We start from the raw sequence: 5,606 nt of genomic DNA, 5'->3' as shown, positions 1-5,606 counted from the left end.
CCCCATCTTCTCTTACCTCTTAGGTGATTTCATCCAGCATGACTTCAAATACCATCTCTACTTCAATGACTCCCCAGTTGAGGTTTCCAGTCACAGATTCTTTCTTGATTACCATATATTCCAACCTTCAAATCCACACCTTCACTTGAGTGTCTAACAGGCTCCCTTCACATGTCCAAACCCAGAACTTTTCATTTTTTTCTCAATAATTCCATGGTTTTCCAAGTCTGTAGGTCAATAGCACCACCAGTTGTGTAACCTACAAGTCTAGGAGCGAGGTGCTTTTTTCCCCCCTTTTAATTAAGGCTAGATTAGCTTTGTTAATTTTTTAAAATTTTTACCTTGAAATAATTGTGGATTTACAGAAAAGTCACAAAAATGGTACAGAGAATTACCATATAACCTTTGCCCAGCTATTGCTAATGTCAGCCTGTTACAGTACAATTATTTAAGCCAGGAAATTAACATTGACACATTACTATAAACTGCAGACTTTATTTAAATTTCATCAGTTTTTCACTAATGTCCTTTTTCTGGTCCAGAATCCAGTATTCTATATTGCATTTAGTTGTATGTCTCCTTATTCTCTTTCAGGAGTTATTTTTAATTTCCTTCTTTACCACACACACTAATTCTAGTCTTTTAGTAACTGAAAAAGTGAGCTATACTTTCAAAAAATGCATCCCAAATCCTATCACTTCTTACTCCCCACACTGCCCCCATCTTAGTTCAATCTACCACCTCTTGCCTGTATATTGGAGCCTTCTAACCGGTCTCCCTGGTTCCACTTCAGCAACCTCCCTACATTTTTCTGCCCACATTCATGGAAGTGATCTTTTTTTTTTTTTTGTATGCTGTATGGCAGGATTTTGTTATTTTTGCTTGTGAGTATCTCATTGTACCAGTTTGCTAGCTGCCGGAATGCAATATACCAGAAGCAGAATGGCTTTTAAAAAGGGGAATTTAATCAGTTGCTGGTTTACAGTTCTAAGGCCAAGAAAATGTCCCAATTAAAACAAGTCTATAGAGATATCCAATCTAAGGCATCCAGGGAAAGACACCTTGGTTCAAGAAGGCTGATGAAGTTCAGGGTTTCTCTCTCAAGTGAGAAGGCACATGGTGAACACAGTCAGGGTTCCTGTCTCATCTGGATGGGCACATGGCAAACACGGCATCATCCGCTAGCTTCTTCTCCTGGCTTCCTGTTTCATGAAGCTCCCCGGGAGGCATTTTCCGTCTTCATATCCTAAGGTCGCTGGCTGGTGGACTCTGCTTCTTGTGGCTACGTTGTTCTGCTCTGCTGTTTCCGAATCTCCTTTCTCCAAAATGTTTCCTCTTTTATAGGATTCCAGTAAACTAATCAAGACCCACCCAAGTGGTGGAGACATGTCTCTACCTAATCCATCTTAACAACCACTCTTGATCACTCAAGATTACATCAAGATCACATCAAGATGTGACTCCCTAAATCACATCTCCAGGGATATGATCTAATTACAGTTTCAAACATATGGTACTGAATAGGGATTATTCTGCCTTTATGAAATGGTATATTGATTAAAACATGGCTCTTCTAGGGTACAGATATCCTTTCAAACCAGCACACCTATTATTGCAGCACCATTTGTTGAAATATATATATTTTTTTGCATGTGCAGGCTCCGGGAATCAAATCCGAGTCTCCGGCATGGCAGGCAAGAATTCTACCACTGAGCTATTCTTGCACTGCCCATTTGTTGAATTTTTGTTTGTTTGTTTGTTTTGCTTTCTTGTTTGTTTTTTGGGAAATGCATGGACAGGGAATCAAACCCAGTCTCCTGCATGGCAGGTGAGAATTCTACCACTGAACTACATTAGCACCCCCAGAAGTGATCTTTTAAAAAATGTAAATATAGGTTATGTCCTTTCCTGAACAAAACTCTTTCCTTAATTCCTACTTTATTTCAAATAAAATCTACCTCCCCCCACCTCCATGTAATTCTTGGTTCATTGCAAGAACCAGCAGCGGCTGCTACAATCGTTAGTGTGAGATGGGTGGGAACAGAGTATCCGCGTGGCGTCAAAGTCTCAGGGCTCAGATTCATGGCCAATCGCCAGCTCCCTGACCAGGTGGCCAAACTCAGCATCATCGTCATGGGACCGTGTGACATGTCCTTCTGGATGTGACGTCCATCAGGGAAGTGTATTCGCCAGAATGCTTCAATGTACTCAAGACTTTGGACTTTACTTCCATTTTACAGGCAAAAAGGAGAGTGGAACAAACTAAACACCAGGAGGAAATAATCAGACAAATCCAGAATGTGGATTCTGGACATTCTACAAGAAACTGGTCTGAACTAGCGAAAAAAAAAAAAAAAAAGAATGCAGGTGGTTGAAGGATGCACGGACTGAAAAGTAGAAGGGCAAATGATGATGTATACATATGGTCAAATATTGTTCTGCTACAAAAAGGAACAAAGTTGTGAGGTATGCAACATTGTAAATGATTCTATGGGACATTTGGTGAGGCAAAATAAACCAGAAACCAAAGAGCAATTATTGTATAGTCTCCTTTAGAAAATACTTATAAGAAAACAGGGGCCTAGATTATAAGCTCTTATAGCAGTCATATTAAGTCCTGTGTGACAATTTTTATTTCTGGATTTTGACAGGCTGTTTTATGTATGTATAACCTGGTATTTAGAGATAAGAATGAAGCTGATCAGGTCAGGATTAAGGTAATCAGAACACAGGGGTAAGGAAGACATTGTCTATATTTTAGAACCTCTCCTACTTTTTGAGACCAAAGGAAGAAAGGTTTGTTTGGAACCTAAATTTTCTGTAGTACATTGTCATGGTCAGGTTCATGTGTCAGCTTGGCCAGGTGGTAGTGCCTGGTCATCTGGTTGGGCAAGCGCTGGCCTGTCTGTTGTTATGAGGACATTTCATGGACTTAAGTCATGATTACGTTGGCTGCATCCACAACTGATTGTGGTTTTTGTTTTTTTTTTTTGAAAGATATAAATTTCAATGTAATTATAAATCTAGATTCACATAAGATTATCAAATGCTTATAAAAAACTGATTGTGTTTTTAATCACCTAAGGGAAGTGCCTTCTGCAAAGAGCCGCACTTAATCTAATTACTGGAAGGCTTTTAAGGAGGATTCAGAAGAGACAGGCTCTCTTCCTGCTTCAGTCGGCGAGCCTCTCCTGTGGAGCTCGTCCAGACCCTTTACTGGAGTCCTCAGCTTCACAGCCTGCTCTACAGATTTTGGACTCTTGTGTTCCTACGGTGCCCAGCCAGCCTCTCCTGAGAGTTCATTGCAGACTTCATTGGAGTTACCAGCTTGCGGCCTGCCCTACAGACCTTGGACTCTACGTTCCCACGGTTACGTGAGACACTTTTATAATTTAATATCTATGAATATCTCCTGCTGATTCTGTTTCTCTAGAAAACCCTAGCTATACACACATAATCTAACTCAACCTGTCTGTATAGCTCATTTAAACAAGTGAAACACAGGGAGCCCACAATAAGAATGAGGGCCTTTAATCCTGTATAGCTCAATGTAATGCCTGGATATATCCTAGAATATGTTAAGCTGATAATCAAGAAGTATTGGCAAAGTTCCTTGAAGAACAGGAGAAAAAACATGAAACTATTAAACTATACCATGGGGGTGGGGGCACGCGTGGGCATGTGTGTATGTGTAGTCTGTGGATTAAAGAGCCATGACAACCACGTGCAATGTGTGACCTTGATTGGATCTTGGTTCGGATAAAAGCAAGATGCTGTTTTTTTGTTGTTTTTTTTTAACTTTTTTTAGCAATATGTTCTTGAGTCAGTTGGGGAAGTCTGAATGTGAGCTGGATCCATTGTCTTGGGGGTGAAAATGAGTTTATGGTTGTAATCAAGAAATTAGGATTTAAAGGATGATTATGGTTGCTGAATCATTATATAGCTATTCCTTTTTGCTTTCTGGTATATTGGAGTAGACAGAGAAATACCTGAAATCTTTCAACTACAATCCAATCAACTCGATCTCTGATAATGACTGTATAGCCTTTATCTTGTGCCCTTGTGATTGTAAAAATCTTGTGACTGACCCTCGCTTGTACCCATTTTATCCAGTTTTTTTATTTTGGAGTCTTTTGATCACTAAAAACAGCCCCTAATGTCTATTACTGAAGGGGCTCAGATCACCCAAGAGCTAACCCCCCAAAATTCCAAAGTTATTTTGATAACAGAAGCTGGATCTAACCAAAATTGGCCCACCTGACATGCACAGTAGATTAGACTTGAACCTATCTAGTATTTATAATACTAAATATCACACCCATCATCATATCAAGTTCGCTATTTTCTTACATACATTCTGTGACTAAGCATGTAATCAATCTGCACAGCTCCGTCATTAGATAATCTCTAACCCTGTCATCTCAGGCCATTATATTCATTTTTCTAAACCTGCCTATCTTTTGATACTATAAAACTTATCGGAATTACTGCAGTTTGGGGAGACAGATTTTTGGGCCAATAGGCCATCTGATCTCCTGCTTTGCTCATAGCAATAAATTATCTTTTTGAAAACCCGGTGTCTCCGGAGTTGGGCATTAAATACATCAATCACCATTGCTTTTGTCTGGAGAAACCGTTATGCAGAATATAATGTCCTTATTCTTAGGAAATTCATGCTGAAGCATTCAGGGGTGAAATGCTGCTGCAATTTACTTTCAAGTTCAGAAAACAAAACATAGGAAGCGGATACACACAAACAGGTAAAGCAAATATGTCAACTTTTTAAAAAATATTGCTTCAATCTCAAGCATCTCTAAAACCAACTCAGTAACTAAAATTTGGTAATAATTTCTGTAATTATTATATTAAATAGGCAACTGAATACAACCAAATTGCAACAGTTAATTCGTTAAGATATATAAAGCCCTAAATAACATGGCTGCCAGTTCTGTGCCCTCATGGCTCCTCACCTAGGGCCTTGGCACTTGCTGTTCAAAGGTCACCTCTGAATGGCATGCCTCTTTTAAATAGCCCCGCTCTCATTTTGCATCCTCTTCCTCTGCTCTATTTTCCTTCATCGTGCCGGCCACATCTAGAATTATTTTCTTCATTTAAATGTTTTACTGTCTTCCCCTCAAGAGAATGTAAGTTCCATGAGATAAAAGGCTTTGTATTAGCCATATGCTATATGTTCACCAGCGTTCCAAACAGCGTCTATCAGACTGCAAGCGCTCGACAAAGCTGTTGACCGAATAGATTAGACATCCCGCTGACCACTTCTCAAGTAGGAACTCTTTGCCAAGTGGCGGAAGGGTACATGTAATACGTTACTACGCATGCGCACAGACTCCGGGAAGTATTAAAAAGAAGGGGCGGAGTATCAGAAGAGTCTCGCGAACAGAAGCGGTTGGGGCAGAGAGCGCGAGGAGGAGAGAGTGGCTGGTGCGGCTCGCTCGTGCGCAGTACGGAAGCCAGTCAGCCGCGGCAAAGCCGTTCAGGGCACCCGAAGGCGGGGGCAGCAGTCGCGCGCGTGCGTTGTGTCCCGTCCCTGTGTGCGAGGGGCTCGCGACTCGCGCGGCGCGTGCGCAGTGCAGCCAGCGGAGGGA

The sequence above is a fragment of the Tamandua tetradactyla genome, chromosome 16, assembly GCF_023851605.1.
Source record: "Tamandua tetradactyla isolate mTamTet1 chromosome 16, mTamTet1.pri, whole genome shotgun sequence".
NCBI classification, from domain to species: Eukaryota; Metazoa; Chordata; class Mammalia; order Pilosa; family Myrmecophagidae; genus Tamandua; species Tamandua tetradactyla.
Note: the sequence above shows the minus strand (reverse complement) of the source record.